Source organism: Carassius gibelio, chromosome B3 (assembly GCF_023724105.1).
Source record: "Carassius gibelio isolate Cgi1373 ecotype wild population from Czech Republic chromosome B3, carGib1.2-hapl.c, whole genome shotgun sequence".
Taxonomy (NCBI): Eukaryota; Metazoa; Chordata; class Actinopteri; order Cypriniformes; family Cyprinidae; genus Carassius; species Carassius gibelio.
Window position 1 is genome coordinate 38,579,222 of NC_068398.1, and position 21,297 is coordinate 38,600,518.

Sequence of the window (21,297 nt, forward strand, 5' to 3'; positions counted from 1 at the left end):
GTCTCTGACATGCATTCATGAGAGGTGCTGATGCAGGAGCCAGCATTTTGACAAAAAAAAAAGCACTGTTTTAACAATGACTTTAATACCTTCCTGAGATGGTAGTGGCATTGATGTCTATGGGGTATTTTATCAATAATATCTTAATTTGTGTTCCAAAGATGAACGGAGGTCTTGATGTTTTGGAATGACATGAGGGTGAGACATTTTTGGGTGAACGCTCCCTTTAAGGCCTCCCTTAAAACAGTTTATACTACTGGGGTGTTGAATGCTTGAATCTGATTGGCTGACGTACATTGTGAGGTGTGTAATTATTGTCTGTGAAACGCACGGCGAACGTAGTTCCAGGCAGCTCTCTCCTGTAACAAATTACAGGACTAACAAAAACCAATCAGCTAATCAGATTCAAGCATTCAACGGCCTCGTAGTATTAAACAGATGACACATGAAGGCAAATGATGCCATTTTCATTTGTTAAATCATTTCTTTTGTCTTTTTGCGAGGACCTACTTGGGAATCCTTTTTCCAGCAATTTCAGGTTCTGAGTTTATGTCAGAAGTATAGCTGGCCTTCTTCCAATTGTTGGCTACATTCTGAAATGATGCTGAAAACAAGAAATGCAGGTACGGCTTCATTTTTGTTTATTAAAGCTATATGAGATCATGTTTTACAGTGTATATAAATTATGTGCAAAGATTCTGAAAAATGAAAAACAGGTAATTAGTGGTCGACCGATATTTTTTTGACTGCCGATATCTCAAGATATCACGATGGCCGATATAAAGTGTGTGTATATATATATATATATATATATATATATATTGTATATATGTGTGTGTATATATATATATATATATATATATATATATATATATATATATATATATATATATATATTAGGGGTGTAACGGTTCACAAAATTCACGGTTCGGTTCGATACGATACACTGATGTCACGGTTCGGTTCGGTTCGGTTCGATACGTTTTAGATACAGCAAAATGTAAAAACATCTCAACTTTTCAGAATGCCGCAAGCGCACCGCGGGTCATGTGACAAGAACCAACCAATCAGCTTCATCCTTTCCCGTAACAACGTTGAGAGCTCAGCCAAGATGAAGGATCAGCTGATCATAGTTGTATATGGATTGCAATTTTGAAATAAATTTAGTAGGAGAGCTACTGCAAGCGATTTTTAGAGCTGCAAATCCATTTATCCTTCGCTGAAATTTCCGCGTCTCATGGAGAGAGCACGTCATTGTTGCTTAGCAAAGACAGACGCCTCATGAGCGCTTCTGCCCGAGCGCTTTGGAAAGGAGGAGAAAGACGCGCTTAGCGTTTTCCATGCGTTTTTAGGCACGATATGTGAACGGCCCCTAAGGCGCTCGCTCACTCAGCACGCGCTGAAGGCTCGTTGCAAAATGTCGAATGCATTTAACAGACCAGAAATATAAGATCCTAAAATAACCAACAGGTCTGGTGTTTGGGTTGGATTCCCTGTAAGCTATAGTGTCTAAATGCTGCAGGGATAGTTTGCTGCGTGCATGTTTCTCCTTTTTTTTCGTCTTTTCCCAGATAGTACTGACGCATATATCCCAGATATTCCCGCTGGTGTTTTTTTTTTTTTTTTGTATTCCCGCTGGTGTACCCTGTCATGTTGCAGATGCGACATACCGTTGTTTTTTTATCCACCACTCTCTTGCCATCACCATTATAGCTTAAAGGGAATCCAAAGTGCACCCAAACACCAGACCTGTTGGTTATTGGAGGATCTTCTCATTTCTAGTCTGTTAAATGCATTGGCTATTTTGCAACGAGCCTTCAGCGCGTACTGAGTGAGCGAGCGCCTGCTGAGTAGCCTAACATAAACATATAAGATGGTGTTTTTTTCTTCTTCGGGAGTGTCAGGGGCGTTGCCTGTTACGTTGTTTGGGTTATTGGGCTACCTTGTTGAACGCATATCATTATATTTCTCTCTCTCTCTCTTTTTTTTTTTTTTTTTTCAAATATAATTAAATACTCCAACGAACCGTTCGGTATACATAATGCGTACCGCGTACCGAACCGAAAGCGTCGTACCGAACGGTTCAATACGAATACGCGTATCGTTACACCCCTAATATATATATATGTATGTGTGTATATATATATATATATTAGTGGTGGGCCGTTATCGGCGTTAACGTGCTGCGTTAACGCAAGACTCTTATCAGGTGATAAAAAAAATATCGCCGTTAATCTATTCTCAAAGTTGGGTTGGGAGCTGGGTCTATACTAAGCAAGCTATGATGACTTTCACCTTGATATTTTATATAACCTACTGAGGCCAGCCTAAAAAGATGCTCAGGACAGTTGACGGGCCATTGCTGCGCATCGTCACGAAAGCTAATCTTTTTCACGTTTTTAACCCTTACCGCTTGTCGATTTAAACATTAAAGCATCCAAACACAAGACGCAGAAAAGCTGAACAGAGTAGCTGGTTACTCGCGCGCTGTGTTCGGTGACGCAGAGAGAGAGAGAGTGAGAGCCGCGTATCATGGACATCGACACTGAACCAAGCTCTCTTCTGCGAAGAGAAAGGCGTCTCAAAACACTTGAACATCGAATTTGCTTATTTTTGCTCTAGTGCCGACAAATACATACAAAATATGTCAAAATATCCACCTTGGAAATTATACTCGAAAAAACTGTCAGTTATTCCTTAAGTGAAAGTAAACAGTTGAGGAAAAAAATGGGATGTGTATTATATTGGATGCATTCCTCATCTCTTAAAGTGACCGTGCCTAATTTAGCGACTGGCTGCTGTAATGTTAATCCAAGAAAATGAAAATGAAAATCACTCACTGCTCTTGACTGAATTAGTTTGTAGTTTTAACAGTCAAACCAAAAATTATTCAGACACCAGATATAATTTTTGATATATATAGCAAAACCGTAATAATTTGAGAAATGTTGAAGGCGTCTGAATAAATGTAGGTTTGATTGCACCACCTAGCTTGATAAACCCCTTCTCAAAGACTTAATGTGACGAAGAGGCTGAGACTGTCGGATCCATCTGCAGTATTTTATTAACACAGGTAAGGGCAATCCAAGAATCGTAACTTAAACAGGCGTGGGTCAAAGGGCAGGCAGCTTAGGTTCACAATCGAGATCAGATTCCAAGTCAAAATCACAAGAACAAACACGAGATACAATCTAGAGGCAGAGTAGGGTAAATCAAGACTTCACAAATGAACTAACAGCAGAGCAGTCCAGATAAAGGGGAGCTAAGGATACACAGGTGAATATAATGCAAAGCTAAGGAGATTAATCAGGAGATAATGAGCAGGTGAGTAATAGGCAGTCCTAATACGCAGGAGAGAGGGATCTGGTGAAACCAGGAGGAGGCGTTGTCGAGCGTTCCGTGACAGAGCCCCCCCCCCCCCCTGCGAGCGGCTCCGGAAGCGAGGACCTGGCTGACGGCGGGGTCTACCACGGGGTCTAGGAGCAGGTCGATCTGGATGGTCCTCGGTGAAAAGCCGCAGTTAATGTGGGATCCAGGATGTCCTGAGACCTGACCCAGGAACGCTCCTCGGGACCGTACCCCTCCCAGTCGATAAAGTACTGCAACACCCCACCGTGACGTCTGGAGTCCAGGATCTCTCGCACCCGGAAAGCCTCCGCGCCATCCACCTCAATGGGGGGAGTCTGCACAGGAGCGACCTCCTCCCGGTTCCTCTCTCTCCTGGGGGCGACAGCGGGTCTGAAAAGGGACACATGAAATGTGGGTGAGATCTTGTAGTGAGCAGGAAGAGCCAAACGAAAAGAAACTGGTGTTATCCGACGTAGAATCTTAAATGGCCCGACGAAACGAGGAGATAGTTTCCTGCTTGGGAGCTTGAGACGGAGATCTCGGGCAGAGAGCCACACCCACTGCCCGGGTCGGTAACTGGGACCCCCACGCCTCCTCCGATCTGCCTTATGCTGGTAACGGCGAATGGCGCGCTGCAAGTGAACATGAGCAGCGTCCCAGGTGGCCTCGCTGCGTCGGAGCCATGCATCTACTGCTGGGAGGTCGGAGGGCTCCCCGGCCCACGGGAAGAGGGGAGGTTGGAAACCTAAGACACATTGAAAAGGCGTTAGACCAGTGGCAGGTTTTAACAGGGAATTCTGGGCATACTCCGCCCAGGCCAGGAAGCGACTCCAGTCCTGCTGATTCTGGTGGCAGTAAGTTCTTAGAAATCGAATCAAATCCTGGTTTAGACGTTCAACCTGCCCATTGGCCTGGGGATGGTAACCAGAAGTTACACTGACATTGATATTGAGCTTGGAACACAATTCTCTCCAGACACGGGAGGTAAACTGAGGCCCGCAGTCAGTCACAATGTCTTCGGGCAGACCAAAGAGACGGAACACATGGTTGAGAAGAGCCTCGGCTGTCTGTAAGGCCGTGGGCAGGCCAGTCAGGGGTATAAAACGGCAGGACTTAGAGAAGCGGTCCACCACGGAGAGGATGGTCGTAAATCCCTGGGATGGAGGCAGGAGGATTTTACAGTGGTACAAACGGAGCATTGATGAATAAATTTTTATGATATCAGACTGGAGTGAATCCCACCAAAAGCGATTGGAAACCAACTGTGTGGTGGCCGCGATACCAGGATGACCAGCGCTAGGGGTGCAGTGAACCCACTGAAGCACACGGTGGCGGAGCCGAGACGGAACGAAGAGGCGGTCGGCGGGACATTCTGGCGGAGCGGGATGATTACGTAGAGACGCCGTGATCTCAGAGATTATGTCCCACTGGACAGGTGCCACGATTAGTGCAGGGGAAATCATGGGCTCAGGTTCAGATTCTTCACTGGGACTATCAAACTGTCGGGACAGGGCGTCCGCTTTGCCGTTCTGGGAGCCCGGCCTGTAGGTAATCTTAAAATTGAATCTGGAAAAGAACAGAGACCAGCGAGCCTGGCGAGCATTCAAACGCTTAGCTGACCTGATGTACTCCAGATTCCTGTGATCAGTGAGCACTGTAAAAGGCTGACGAGCTCCCTCCAGCCAGTGCCTCCACTCCTCAAAGGCGTTCTTCATTGCCAGGAGTTCGCGATCACCCACGTCATAATTGCGTTCTGCAGAGTTGAGTTTGCGGGAATAAAAGGCTCACGGGAACATTTTCGCAGGGTTACCATACCGCTGAGACAGCACAGCCCCCACTCCTGTGTTAGATGCATCCACTTCAATTATAAACTCCCTTTCAGGATCCGGGTGATGGAGAATAGGAGCAGAAGTGAATCTTTCCTTGAGCTGAGCAAAGGCCGCAGCGCTCTCCGTTGTCCACTTAAAATATTTACCCCCTCCTCGAAGCAGAGATGTGAGGGGAGATGCAATTACACTGAAGTTGCGGATGAATCTGCGGTAAAAGTTGGCGAAGCCCAAAAAGCGTTGCAGCTCCTTAACAGAGGAAGGTTGGGGCCACTTCACCACGGCTCTGACCTTGCTGTCATCCATCAAAAATTGATCAATCCATCAATCACAAGCTCCTCGGTAAGAGCTGTTAATTTGACCAGCTGCTGCTGATGGGCGGCCAGCACATTAGCTTGAGAGGATACCTCAGAGGCCAGTCGATGGAAATCTGCTGGATCCTGTTTTGGTGAAGTCTTCTGTGACGAAGAGGCTGAGACTGTCGGATCCATCTGCAGTATTTTATTAACACAGGTAAGGGCAATCCAAGAATCGTAACTTAAACAGGCGTGGGTCAAAGGGCAGGCACCTTAGGTTCACAATCGAGATCAGATTCCAAGTCAAAATCACAAGAACAAACACGAGATACAATCTAGAGGCAGAGTAGGGTAAATCAAGACTTCACAAATGAACTAACAGCAGAGCAGTCCAGATAAAGGGGAGCTAAGGATACACAGGTGAATATAATGCAAAGCTAAGGAGATTAATCTGGAGATAATGAGCAGGTGAGTAATAGGCAGTCCTAATACGCAGGAGAGAGGGATCTGGTGAAACCAGGAGGAGGCGTTGTCGAGCGTTCCGTGACACTTAATGTTTGTCAATTTTATTTGGGTAACACATATTCTGAATGCCTTCGGCAGAATTCGAATGAGCCATTTTAATCTAGATTCATCTAGATTAATTTCAAGATCACAGTGAGATTAATCTAGATTAAAAAAATGAATCTGTGCCCACCACTAATATGTATATATATATATATATATATATATATATATATATATATATATGTGTGTGTGTGTGTGTGTGTGTGTGTTTATATGTATGTGTACGTGTGTATTTTTATTTTAATTATATATATATATATATATATATATATATATATATATATATATATATATATATATATATATATTTTTTTTTTTTTTTTTTTTAATGTTTGAGAAACTTGAAATGATTTGAAAATGAATTGTATTCAAAATAAAAGTGTAAAATAAATATACTTTAGATGATAACTTCCTGATTCTGTAATTCTATTTCAGTATTTTTCTCAAATAAAGAAATTATTAAAAATATAGAAACAAAGAAAGTAAACATTGGTAATCTGGAAAGTTTGTGGAGATGGTCCTCACTGCAGAACACAAGATCCTGATAATGTCCGGGTTTCAGACACACTGTCTCTGTTTAAATCTAGATTAAAAACGCACCTCTTTGGCCAAGCATTCAAATAATGCATCTTATAATTTTGGACTGCATTTATATCGGAGCAAATGCGTATTATTATTTTTTAGCTTGGGATAAACTAATTAATTTTACTTGGCTGGAACAGCAGCTATGCTAATGATGTCTGTTTCTGCTGGGATCTTCATCCCGTGGTAACTAGGATTTACACAAGCTCCAGTCTGGATCCAGAACACCTGAGAAGAGATGATGCTGACCCTCAGAGGACTGCAGATGATGCTAACCCAGAGACAACATACAGAACTTCCACATTTTGGTATAAGTTTGATTGCATAATTGCTGTTTGTTTATGTCTTCTATTGATTTTTCCGATTTTTCTAGCGTATGCACATAAACTGACAGTCATCACTGAAAAGCTACTACTAAATATTTTAGAAAATTAATTTTCTGTAAAGTTGCTTTGCAATGATTTGAATCGTAAAAAGCGTTGTACAAATAAACTTGAATTGAATTGTGCTCTGGTGCTCTCATTCTCAGTGCCATCAAAATAAAAGTCCCGCCTCGAACACATCAGCCAAGCAGAATAACTTATCAGCTGATGCCGATATTTGAAAAATTGGCCTTGGTGATATATCGGTCGATCACTACAGGTAATCTGGGGAAAATCATTGTTTAATTTACAGCATCATTTACTCTTACCAGACTCGTGCAGGATTCTTGCTCTATGTCTGGTCCACCCTTTTTCTGGCTGTGGTGCCTCCATTGTCCTAACACTCTTCAGCAACCTGTCAAGATCTTTATATGGTGGCCACCAGGACTTGGCAGCTGGTCCAGTCGTCCCTTCTCCCTCAAACTCCACGATTAGGTACATTTTTTTTTTTTTTTGCAAGCCTGAAACTCGTATTTTTTATTAACTCTTAAATGAAACTTAATTTTGAACATTGTATTTGAAATGCATGAACTATGAAACAAAAAGTGCTGATAAAGAATTACTCCATATGTAGAAGAGGAATTGAAACGAATTGATTGTGATAGGGGACAAGAAAAATTTTACTCTCTATTTCCTCAAACTTGCAGAATCAATCAATCAATCAATCACTTTTATTTATATAGTGCTTTAAACAAAATACACTGCGTCAAAGCACTGAACAACATTCATTAGGAAAACAGTGTCTCAATAATGCAAAATGATAGTTAAAGGCAGTTCATCATTGAATGCAGTGATGTCATCTCTGTTCAGTTTAAATAGTGTCTGTGCATTTATTTGCAATCAATTCAATGATATCGCTGTAGTAGAAGTGACCCCAACTAAGCAAGCCAGAGGCGACAGCGGCAAGGAACCGAAACTCCATCGGTGACAGAATGGAGAAAAAAACCTTGGGAAAAACCAGGCTCAGTTGGGGGGCCAGTTCTCCTCTGACCAGACGAAACCAGTAGTTCAATTCCAGGCTGCAGCAAAGTCAGATTGTGCAGAAGAATCATCTGTTTCCTGTGGTCTTGTCCTGGTGGTCCTCTGAGACAAGGTCTTTACAGGGGATCTGTAGTTGTCCTGGTCTCCACTGTCTTTCAGGGCAGTAGAGGTCCTTTCTAGGTGCTGATCCACCATCTGGTCTGGATACGTACTGGATCCGGGTGACTGCAGTGACCCTCTGATCTGGATACAGACTGGATCTGGTGGCCACGGTGACCTCGGAAGAAGAGAGAAACAGACAAATATTAGCGTAGATGGTCATACTTCCTGGTTCTTGTAAGAACTCTTGCTGCTGCATTTTGGACTAGCTGTAGTTTGATATAAATGACAGTAAGTCATTGGCATAATCACAGTAGTCTTCAATCAAACTGTTGTTGCACGGGATGAAGATTCCCACAAAAAGTAGCAAGAAATTTTTGTACACCTGTGTGTTAAGGAGATCTTTCATCATGACAGGTCCGGTATACAGTAAAAACTGCCTAAACTCTGTTGCCTTCCACCTATCAATTTCTCTCAGTGCCCTTGGTTTCATTGCAAACTCCATGGGCACACTTCTCCGAGCATTTAACAGTCTTTCTGACAATGTGTTTATTTGAAATCCTGACAGCCTACAAGTCAGAGGACCCATCTTCAGCCACAAGAGAAGAAGCTATCTCATGATGGTGCATGTAGTCGAGGGGAAAACCAAAGACCATGTTTAGGGATGTTTCTTCAAGAGGTGATGGACCGTGATGATGATCAGCATCTGTCTTATTTCTGAAGCTCTCATTAGTTCTTAAAGGCATGTCAGTTCTTGGAAATGTCATTCTGTTTTCTAGGTACAAACCATCCTGTGTGCATTTTTCACATCCGTGATAGCCTGTGTGACCTTTAACATTTTTCAGGAATGCATGGGCAGGTGCATCACAGACCATCGAAGAGAAATTGAACATCACTCCATCGAATTCAAATCCTTTAGCTAATTCATTTACTTCAGAGATGAATTCTTGAAGGTACTCAGCTAGGGATGTAGGTTTACTTGTGCCACAAAATAAACCTATTGTCACTGGTTGCTCTTGTTTGATGTTTTGCAGTGTCTCTAGGATGGGCCAGAACTGTGTTGCTGAGCTCTTATAGAGTGGCAAACCATCAATGCTGACCTGAAGCTCAAAACGTGTGAATGTTGCGCAGAATGTCAACAAATGTTGAGCAATGAATTCAATGCCACATGTGTAATTTTGTGTTCAGTAGCCCAGGATGCCAAATCATCATCTAATGAATTTGGATCTGATTCTGATTCTGTGTCTGATTCACTGTCATCAGGAACACATCTTCAGTCTCATCAACATGAGAGAGACAGTCCATGAATGTATCTTCATCATCATTTTGACCTTGAATGGTTTTACTGTGCATCCAACCCAATTCTTTCCCCCAAGTTGTTGCCTGTATTGTCTGCAGTTGCTGATCCACCTTGTCCTTTGCTTTCCGTCTCAGTGTCCAATAGGATGGTTCATTTGAAGCCATAGTATTAAGACCTTAATACAAACAACCCTATTTTTTGTTTTTTGTTTACTGGCCTACCAAGTCATATGCATTAACATAATGTACATACCTTTAGTTGGTTGACGGATGGTAATGGATAACTTTCTGTAGTCAAATTAAACAAAGGAAATAGTTAAATGCAAAAATGTAAAATAACTACATAAAAAATAAACAATTACATATCTAAATTTTCAATTGAACTGATGCATTTTGTGGGTGGTTATATAAATAGTTTACAGTACAATATAGTATATCTGATTTAAATCAGAGATTGACAATCTGTAATGGAGGTTTAAACAGATTTAATTCTTAATCTTTCCCTGGAAGAGATAATAGGTGTGTTTGACTTGAAGCAGTGCTGTGCAGACCGATCGGAATATGACATCACAGTACCAGCTTCATATACTTTTGAATCGCTCTCACGATACTTTGTCATAGTTTAAGCGGTGCTGCGCAGACCAATTGAAGTTGAACATATCTGAAGTGTAAACTCTCACGGTCAGTTCTGGGTCTTGTGCAGTAATATGATGAGCAGGTGTTTAGTGTCATCACCTTACATTATTGAAATGTTATATTGACCTGGATTCAAGTTTAAAACTGGGAAAGAAGAAATTAAGGGTCATTAATGTTGTGAAGCTGCATAACATCTGTTCAGATGAACATTTGTGTAGTCTGTTTCCTCCTGAGGTTTCTACCTTGTAGAGTTAAATATCTAAAAATGAGTGTCTTTGTAACCATTCTCAATAGATACTGAAACCATTTTAATGGTGCTTTTAAATAAAATATTAAATGTAATATGTGAGGTAAGCCATGGCTAGGTGTACATTTTACATTTTTAATATATGCTGTGAAGGTAAAGAACTACATGAACTGAAGCCATGAATCAGCCCTTAATTATAAAAAACGGGGTGATCAATTAGGTCAACACTGATCCAACAGCCCTGTCTGTAGTTAACCACAAATAGCAGGTTCAGCGGTGTTTGAGAAGGCTTGAAGCTGAACTTTCCAGGAAGTTATATAGTTATGTAGACAGGTAAGTGTTGGTGTGACTAATTATTGAGTTGTCTATTGCTCATAATTATGCTGTAGTTAATTTATAGGCAGGATGTACAGTAATTGCATTAAATACTGTATAGACTATTGAACATTTGTCTAAAACAATAGTGAATTTAACAAACATCTCAAGTTTAACATTTACAAGAGTGTAAATAGTACAGTAATGTTATTACATTTGAAGTACTGTACAAAATAATCATACTGTAGTTACTTTATTTGGAGTAACTTGCTCATCATATATATATATATATATATATATATATATATATATATATATGTTTACATTTAATCGTTAAGTACAATCACTAATCTTGTAATGTTGAACACTTAAAACCTACAAGTAGTCAATGATCTTACACGCGTTTATCTCCATTAACAGGGATAGTTGGACAAACCGATTTAAAAGTGCATGATGGATTACGTGGTTAAAACCCTTTTTTGTGCTTTTCTCGTTTGTTTCCAGTAAAGTATGTCACCTTTTGTCTGATCACTAAGAGCAATATAAATGTTAACGTAAAGCGCACAGTGTAATTCTGTGCACATAAGTAAAGAAAAAGTGTTTGTGTCTCCTTGAAAACATCAATGGAATATAACACATTTAATAAATAAATGTATGTCTACAAAATAATGTGATGTTTGCTTTTAAACATGCTATATACGTTCCTGTACAAAGAACAAATCACAGAATATGGATTTTAAATGATCGTTATTTCTTCAAGTATTTCCCTTTAAATTAATCAAGTAGCAGCTTCCCGTTCTCGACGGACATGCCGGCATATTTCGGGTGATAAAGATACGTCGTATAGATGTCATTTAGAGGTAGGGAAGACGTTTCATTTAACAGCTCAAACAGACGATCTACAGACGATCAATACGACTATGAAAAAGGAATCCGATGGTTATCAGATGATGCGCTCTTCAGCGATCTGGGGTTGAAAATAAATAAAATAGAAATAAGTGTATTTCTGTGTGATTAATTTTGAGTCCTGATAAATTGAATCATTATGATCAATGTATCACTTATTCTATAGTTAAAACATCGATGCTTTTGAGTTTGAATATTTAACAAAGCATGCAAACAAACAGCCGCTTTTATCATGTGCGTGTGTGATCGCGCATGTTCCGGTGATTTATTTCTTATTAGTTTTCTGATAACTTCTCTTTGTTGGTGAAATGATGAGGTTGCATGACGTTGTTCATGAGGACCCAGCGCTATTCTGGCCTCGGTGCTACTGGCCCGAGGCTATGAGCCCCGTCCGGCTTTAAAACCTGGCTCGCACCGGCCCGACAGTGGAAATGCGGCTACTGCCATAGGCAGTGTGACAGTGGTTGGTGGGTGGCACCTCTGGGGACCACTGCAACTCCGAGATCCCCTGTCGATTAGCCTGGGGCTGTGATATCCCCAGTTACCATGTGCAGCCGCGAGGAGGGCCGACAGGAGTCTTAGTGATGGAGACGCTGTGCACTGGAAGGGGAAAACAGGGTTTTCTGGTCTTTAAATAGTCTTTATTCATCCAAGGATGCATTTTTCTGCAGGTGAATAAAGGCGGCCAGTGTAAATGGGGCTGTTCTTCAGCACCCTGGCATCGTGCACACACCCAGGATACCTGACAAAGATGTCGATGAACTTCCCCTTGTGGTCAGTGATGGCCTGCAGCTGGACTGAGTGGAACAGCTTTCTGTTGAAGTAGCATGGGGCTTCACTTGCTGTGGCTTGATCCGGATGTGGCATCCGTCTATTGCACCAGCCACCATGCAAAAAGCTGAGCAAAAACCTGCCCCCACTTCCTCCAGGTCGTCCAGGGTCGGGAATACAAAATACTGACCACTTCCCTGCTGATTCTGTGCACAATGTCATGCACTGTGGCCTTTGGGATGTCGAAGGCCAGAGATACAACCCGATATGATGCTGCATGAGCCAGCCAGTACAGGAACACCAGCACCTCAATATCCTTTTCCGAGCCATGGTCAGAGTCTGTCTTCAAAGCAGCGATGATGGACATGATGGACTGTCGTGAAAGCCAGAGGCTGGGGCGATGGTCAGATCCATCTTCGGAGTATAGTCGAAGCATTGGCACAGCAGCATTCAGGTTGCAGTAGGTTATAGGGCTCACAGTCTGTAAATGTGTATATACATTTTTTTTTAGAATATTATGTATATATTATTTTTTTTGTATATATTATGTATATATTGTATCTATTTGTAATATTTATTTAGCGTATGTATATATTGTATTCATTCTCTTTTTCTCTTTCTTGCGCTCTCTCTCTCTCTCTCTCTCTTTCTCTCTCTCTCTCTCTCTATATATATATATATATTTATGTATGCATTAATTCAAGTTTATTTTTTCATGTGTCTTGTTTGTCCTGTGTATTTTTAATTATTCATAACAATAAACTACTTAATTTCGCTGATCTAAATCAACCTCTGTCACGGTGTTCATAGACATCTCTTCTTATTCTGAGGTAAAATTTGCAAGCTAAATAGCTGATAATACTTAAGCAATTTTATAAACATTGTATAAGCTGTCCACGAAGGTGTGATCTACGAGCAGCTGACCTATTCCCCCTCTGAGCTGTTGATCCTATCAATGTTAAAACGCAGATGAAAGCAGTAACAACTACAATAATTAATATTAATTAATTAAACAATTGCCGATGTTCGCGCAGTCGAGTGGGCTCTTTACATTTTCGCGCTGTTGTGAAGACGCACGTCACGTGACGACACCAACATTGAGGATGTAGTACGCCGAGTTCCATTCATACTACCCACATATAGAACGTACTGTTCTAACGGTCGAGTAGAACATTCAAATTCAAATACCCAGTACGCAGTATACGATTTCGGACGTAGTACAGGTCTTTCTTCCTTTCGTCGCTTCGCTCCAGTCCAGCGGGAGGCGCTAAACACACACGTTTGTTTGACAAACACCAGTAAACCTCAGAGGAAGAAGTTCAGTTTCACCGCGCTCTCTGTTGTTGTTATGTCGGTGTGCTGCCTTAATACAAACAGTTAGACAAGTTTCTAAGAAAAAAAAAATACAGATTTTGAATCAGTTCAGTAAATACCTGTAATATCCTCGTCCTCACAGTCGTGACTGAGTTTTGAAGCTAGCAGGAATATCTGGAGGAGTTTATCATCTGAACTGAGATCTGCTGCTGTGAAGATGGAGTTTGTGAAAGAAGAGAGAGAAGAGAACACGAGTGAACCAGAAACCAGCAGAATAAAACATGAGGAACCAGAAATAAAACACGAGGAAAGAGAAACCTGGAGAATAAAACACGAGGAAACGAAAACCTGGAGAATAAAACACGAGGAAACAGAAATAAAACACGAGGAACCAGAATCTTTGATAATTAAACACGAGGAACCAGAAACCTGGAGAATAAAACACAAGGAAACAGAAAAAAAACACGAGGAACAAGGAGGTTGGTGTTTATTCTTCATTCATTTTTAATGAATGTTTGTGGTACATATTAATAACTTAAGTCTGATAACACTGTAATCGGCACAATCTGTGCAACAATAATATGCTGTGCAGCATGGACGTAACCTACATGTTTGTGTTTTCGAAAAAAAACAAAGTTTATTTGTGGTTAGTGAAAAATGTATTTTAAGTCACTGAAATAAGGCCATGATACACATACAGAACATTGTTCACAAAACATAATAATATTCTGATCTCATGATAAATGTTATTTTGAATAATGTGTATTACCAGACAGTTGAACAGTATTTTTTCTACTATCAAATGTGCACCAGCTACTGTTTGGTTACCCACATTCATCAAAATATCTTTTTTCTTTTGTGTTCACCACAAGAAAGATATTAAAGGGTTAGTTCACCCAAAAATGAAAATTAGGCCATGTTTTATTAACTCTCAAGAACTCTTTAGGTGTATATGACTGATTTATTCCAGATTAATCCAATCTGACTTATATAAATAATTATCCTGGCTCTTCCAAGCATTAGAATTGGAGTAAGAGGGTGTTTTTGTTCAATAGTCCAAAAGTAGTCAAATAAAGCATGCGCATCTGTAATAAAAAGAGATGAATAAAGGCTTCCTGTAGGGAATTGGTGTGTTTTTGTAAGAAAAGCATCCATATTTTAAATGGTATAAACACTTTTTCCTCACTTCTCCTGACTGTCATATATTCAAGCCGTTCTGGGCAGATGACGTAGGACACACATGCACTTGTGATTAGTGACGAACATGGAAGCGTGGATGAGAGCAGTGATGGAGTACTCGAGTCCTGGACTCGGACTCGAGTCACTTTTCTTTGGACTCGAGTCCCTTTTCTTAGGACTCGAGTCCGACTCGAGACTCCATTCTCTGGACTCGTGACTCGACTTGGACTCGTGGACTGATGACTCGTACTTGGACTCGGACTCAAGGATATATAAAATCAGACTTGGACATTCATTATGTTGTTTTTGACTAAAAATGTTATAAAAAATGTTTCGTGCCCAAGACTGGCCAGGATCTATTCTTTTCCCTCACAGACACTGCTACCGCTCGCTCTCTTTGCTTGACAACACACGCACTGACGTCACTCACTTTACTTTCACTTTACTTTTTTTCCAAAGCGCTTGGGCACTTGCGGGAAAGGATGAAGCTGATTTGTTAGTTCTTGTCACATGACCCGCGGTGCGCTTGCGGTATTCTGAAAAGTTTAGATGTTTTTTAACTCAATGCGGTGCGGACGCGCCTGGATGCTGCCGTTATGAGCGCGCATACCGCGCACCTACAGTACATTGGACATAACGAACTTGACCGTGCAAAAGACGCGATATTTGAACGGCCCTTATATGTTGCTTTCTGACCATGCGCGTGCCGTCACACACACACATTAACTTGAAAACATACAAACGCACTCACGCTAAATCACTCGGTCACTCACACACAAATGCTCTCTCTCTCTCTCACACACACACACTCACACTCATTGTAATATGCACGTTTCTTTTTTTCGCCAAGTGTATTTCTGTAATACAGTGTTAAAGGATTAATTCACACAAAAATGAAAATTTCCTAATCATTTACTCCTCCCAATGCCATCCAGGATATCCATGGCGTTTTTTCTTAAATTATGTTTTTTTAAGGAAAACATTTCATGATGTTTTTTTCATATAATGGACTTCAATGCCTACGAACTCAGTTGGTTGCTATTGTTTCCTCAAAAAAAAAAAAATTCAATTGGGGACTCGAGACTCGACTCGGACTCTAACTCTGGTAATGGTGACTCGACTTGGACTCGACTCGGACTCTTCTTTGGTGACTCGGACTCGGACTCGAACACTGAGACTCGAGACTCGACTCGGACTCGACAGTTGGTGACTCGACAACAACACTGGATGAGAGACACCAAAACAAATCGCTGGTCACTAACTAGAAGCATTAGCCTAATTAGGAGGATTTCAATGTAAGCCAAGTAGAGACTGGTTTTCCTTTGCTAAAGTAAGGAAACTTTGCTCTTGTAAACAATATTTGTGAGAGTCTCATATCTCAGAGGCATGTGCTCGATGCCTACGTCAACCTCCAGAACGGCTTGCACATATGACAGTAGAGCCGCGTTTCCACCACAGGAACTTTAGCCAGGAACTAGAGACTTTGGGCTGTACTTGTACTCGGTGTGTTTCCACTGCAGGAACCAGGAACTAAATAAAGTTCTGGTAAAAAAATTGCCCCTCAGAAAGTCGCTGCTGGTGAGGTAGTACTTTTTCAAAGTTCTGGAGAAAACTGAAGATGAACACCGAGCCGAGCCAGATAACGAACAAAAGATTGACTCATTCACGAGTCAAGAACCGGTTGCATCGGTTTTTGGATCACCAGTAGTTCTTTCAGACAGTTCGATTCAATAAACCAGTTGAAGAAAACGGTTCACTGGTTCTTTTGCGCTCGACGTAATGGTGTCATTTGCGATGATTGCCCTTGATTCAAGCCTTCGGTTTACCTGCGCTCATAACACTAGCACAGAATCAGTTCAGAATCAATCACCAAAAGAATCAGTTCGGTTCAGACGCTCTGTGTGTCGGTCTGCTTCACGCTGAATCACACATGCGCACTATCATCAGCTCCTCGGTTCTTCTTATCTGGCTCGGCTCGGTGTTCATCTTCAGTTCTCTCTTCACAGCAGTTCAGTCAGTGTACTGTTTGAGTGCATGCATTACTCCGGGATATTGGTTTGTTTGAACTCAGAGGGAGTGTCAGCCACATTAAAAAAGTTAACAGCTTAAGTAATTTGTGGATTAATGCGTATTAGAGATACGAACCATTTGAAAGGATTCAGTTCGATTTGACGAACTGAATGATTCGTTCGCGAACCGGATATCCAGACTGCTTTGTTTTGAACTCTCTCTCACAACAGACACGGAAGAGAAGACAATGCTGAATAAAGTCATCGTTTTTGCTATTTTTGGACCAAAATGTATTTTCGATGCTTTAAAAAATTCTAACCGACCCTCTGATGTCACATGGACTGCTTTGAAGATGTTTTTCTTACCTTAATGGACATGGACAGTATACCGTACACACAGCTTCAATGGAGGGACTGAGAGCTCTTGGACTAAATCTAAAATATCTTAAACTGTGTTCTGGAGATAAACAGAGGTCTTACGGCAGTGGTTCCCAAAGTAGGGGCCGGGGTCGCGAGATGATTTCGATATAGGCTTTATATATTTTTGTTTCAATTAATTTAACTCTTTCGCATCGCACGTACGATCACACCGGTGTGGTCAGTCTAGGCTAGTCCCTGGAGTGTAACTGTTACGACCACACCGGTCAATGCATGACGTGAAATTCAAATGAGCTCTCGCGAGTTGGCTGGCGCTGAGCCAGAGACAAGTGCGCTCAGAGCTGTCATCACAACTTTTCAGTGTTTTCAACCACATAATGTTTATTTTAGGTTTCAGACATATAAGTACTAGAAAAAACAATACATTTAGAGTTTGTAAAATACACACTGATGTCAAAGGAAGAGGCAATAATAATCTTTTTCATTATAATTAGACACATTTTATTCATATCAGATACACATTGTGTAAGTAACTTTAAAGTTTACTCCATTATTCTCCCAGTTCACCAGCCACTTACTTTTATGTATTTCGGGAGAAGTGGATGAATTCACGTGTTGTAAATCCAACAGATCTGATTCTCTGAACTGCGTCTGCGGCACAAACTAAGATGGCGGCGCCCATCGCGCATACAGTTCAACTAACGTGATCGTTATAAAGGTGTTTAAACAACAAAACACTTCCACTTGCATATATTTGACAATCGGAATATCAGCTATTTCATGCCATATCTAACAAATTTGTTAATATTTTGAATAAAAAAGGAAAAATGACAAAAGCAGATCATTAATTCAGCTCTGTTGTTGCTGCGGTATGTCACGTGACAAGCAATGACGCGTCACCATGGAAAGCATAAAGTGACACATCTAGTGGATTAGCATGAGTGTGTGTGTGCGTGTGCGTGTGAGCAGCTCAGACTTACTCAACTGGTTCCTGATGGCAGAATAATGAACGAGTTCAACCCAACAGTTACTTTCCGAGAGAGAACAGGTGGATATCGAGCAGCTCATGCAGACTTGTAACACTGATTTTGCACGCAGAACAATAAAATATAACTTCGTGTGCTTTGAGACTGGGCATAAAATCGATTTGCTGTACATTTCACGCGATGAGAGGTGTTTTTTTTGGGGGGGTCGCGGGGCAGCAGCGCATTTATCATGGGGTCGCGGGCTAAAAAGTTTGGGAACCCCTGTCTTACGGGTTTGAAACAACATGAGGGTAAGTTATTAATTACATAATTTTGCTATCTCAGTGAACTAACCCTTTAAGCCGCAAAAGTTATGAATAAAAAAGAAATATGAATCCTGCATGTTCTGTGCGTCTTTGAATGATCAAATGGCAGAGACGTTTGGGTTTGTTTACTACATAGACAGAAGCGTGTGACGCTTGCATTAATTTCAGCATCTGAGCTTCAGAGTTCTCTCTCCATCAAGCGATCTGTACTGTTCGATTCATGTCAATGTACGCACAGCGCACCTGTATTTGACGCTCCGTAAACTCTGTGTGAAGGTGCACGACTCACCATCGCTTTCTCACACATGCAAAGAGAGAGCGAGAGTCTTTCCACGCTGAATCAACACGCTACATGTAAACTATATTCTTTGTTGTCTTCTCTTGTCAAAATAATGGAGTTCATTTAGAATTATTCATATTTTTCGAACAAAAAGAAGATATGACGTTTTTCCAGTAGTGGGCGGAGCTAATGCGCAAATGGCAATTTCATTGGCTGGCATTTATCTATTACCGTCCCTGTTTTGATTTCAGCAAATCAGTTTGACCAAACGCATACAACGTGATTAATATTCATGAACCCAGCAGCTCATCAATTCATAGTGCATTGTATATTGTTAGTATGGTAGTAGAATTATTAGCAGTATTATCTTTTAATAATAATTCATATGATCTATTACTTTTTTTTTCTTTTTACAGAAACCCTCAATGACCAAAAATATCTTAATCATCACCACCAGTCTTAAGTTCAGTTAAAATGACAAATATGCATTCATTAAAAGTTCATTTTTACATAAAGGCATTGTGCTACTAAATATTACTATTATTTAGTCAAATGTATATGATACTGCTACTACGGTTGAAAAAATTCATAACTTTATTTTTTTTAAAGAAATAAATCACAAAATATTTCTTCCATGTTTAATAGTAAATCCCCTTTATTTACCAAAAATAAAATGTTTAAATTTCATAAATTAAAAGACAAATTAAATTTGGGTGAAACTTGTTTACTGTTTTTCATAATTATATAACTTGTAGAAAAACTTTAAACACAATTGTAAATAAGTATAAAGAATGGCATTGGTTTTATTTTTAGGGATAAAACGTTTTAATTTTAATAATTGTTTTTGGTACCGAGAACCGTGGATTTTCACTGGTATCGGTACAGAATACTGAAATTTTTGTACCGTGACAACACTAGTTTTTAATAAGTTTAATGCAGTTTGTAAATTTTTTCACAAAACTTTGTTTTTCTCATCCGTTAAATATATTTTTTACACATTAAAACAAATTGCTCTGTAATTGAAAGTACTTTTTACAATCATTTACAGCATAGTTTAGGATTAACATCAGGAAAACAACATCAGTTTGATTCCAGCGCTGCCTCCATGTGTTTTGGGGTCTTCAGGAGGTGAGTCTCTTGGTGAATGGCCAGCACCTCCTCAGAGACCCCTGCAATACAGGGGTCCAATCTGATTTAGAGAAAGAAGGAAAAGAGGAATTTTTTAGCGCTATGTAAACGTAATTAGAAGAAATATTGAGATACTTAAGTAAACCATTTTTAGTAACTACAAATACCATATGTTTAAAACCCCAAAAATTAAAATAACAAACCTGGAACAACTTAAGGGTGAGCAAAGGAGCTCACCATTAATTGTTGTCGAATTGTTGTCATTTTTGGCTGAACTACCCTTTAAGTAAAAGTATTATCTTGCATACTCTAATATACATAAGGTATTGAGAGTAAAAGTATAGGTATGTACGGTCTTATTCTGAAAAATAATTTTGAGAAGCAACAGGGCAGGATTTGTTGTGAAAACCTGGCAACCCTGATCTGAACACACGTGCTGGAGATAATACTTCTAATTAAAGGATCGTCTTTACTGACGAGATGTGCAGGAAAATCGCATTCACTGATCATTATAACGCACACTAGAAGGACTACGTGAGAACCACTATGGATCATAAGTTCGCTCTGCAGCCTTTTTTATTATTTTCATGCACACCGTACTATAATGTGATGCATGGAAAATACAGAGTTTTGGCCGTTACAAAGTCTCCATCCACAAACAGACGTACATCGTCTGCAGATATTGAAGGTATTTCATTGCACTTTAACAAGTAATCTGAATGGCCTATATATGTGCACTATTTTAAATGAGCCCTCACTAACTGAGTTTAATGCCACAGTTGTGTTAGAATGCATCTCATTCTTGTTTCTGTGGCGGTTTGTTGAGCTCGTCATGAGGCACGTGGTCCAGAGCGCTGTATGACTGATGCAGCAGTTCAATTCAACTTTACTCCAAACATATGAACTTACCTGTTTTAAATACTTTATATTTAACGTGTTCGTTTATGCCCAATATTAGTGTTAAACTGTTGGACTTTAAATTAAATCAACTATTGATTTTCACCGTTGATTGATTTTTCCGAACATTAACCTCCGTGCGCAGATGCGGCAGATTTGTCACAGGACGAGTGATATGACAGTTGTGTCCGACTATATATATGAACTTAGCTGTTTTAAAAACAGTATTTTTATATTTAATGTTAGTTTCAGTATATTTTTTAAAGGGGGGGTGAAATGCTAGTTTTCACTCAATATCCTGTTAATCTTGAGTACATATAGAGTAGTACTGCATCCTTCATAAATCCAAAAGGTCTTTAGTTTTATTATATTCATAAGAAAAAGATAGTCTGTACCGATTTTTCCCGGAAAAACACGACCGGCTGGAGGCGTGACGTGTGGGCGGAGCTAAAGAATCACGAGCGCGAATAGGCTTTTGCGTTGAGAGGATGTGGAAGCTGTGACATTACCGTGAGGGAAAACCCAT

At 40.3% G+C, this 21,297-nt stretch overlaps 2 protein-coding genes across 5 annotated transcripts in view; both read left to right on the plus strand.

The window, feature by feature from the left end:
- The window catches only part of LOC127953355 (zinc finger protein 501-like), a 364,750-nt gene that overhangs the window by 213,170 nt on the left and 130,283 nt on the right, over nucleotides 1–21,297 (plus strand). The window contains exon 1 of one of the 4 annotated variants that reach the window (XR_008153143.1): nucleotides 13,503–14,088. The exons of the other annotated variants lie outside the window; for them this stretch is intronic. The gene's annotated coding sequence lies outside the window, so the exon portion shown is untranslated. Of the gene's footprint in view, nucleotides 1–13,502; nucleotides 14,089–21,297 lie in introns of those variants that run through there. 4 annotated transcript variants of the gene reach the window in all.
- The window catches only part of LOC127953374 (zinc finger protein 271-like), a 239,850-nt gene that overhangs the window by 27,343 nt on the left and 191,210 nt on the right, over nucleotides 1–21,297 (plus strand). The window lies entirely within an intron of this gene.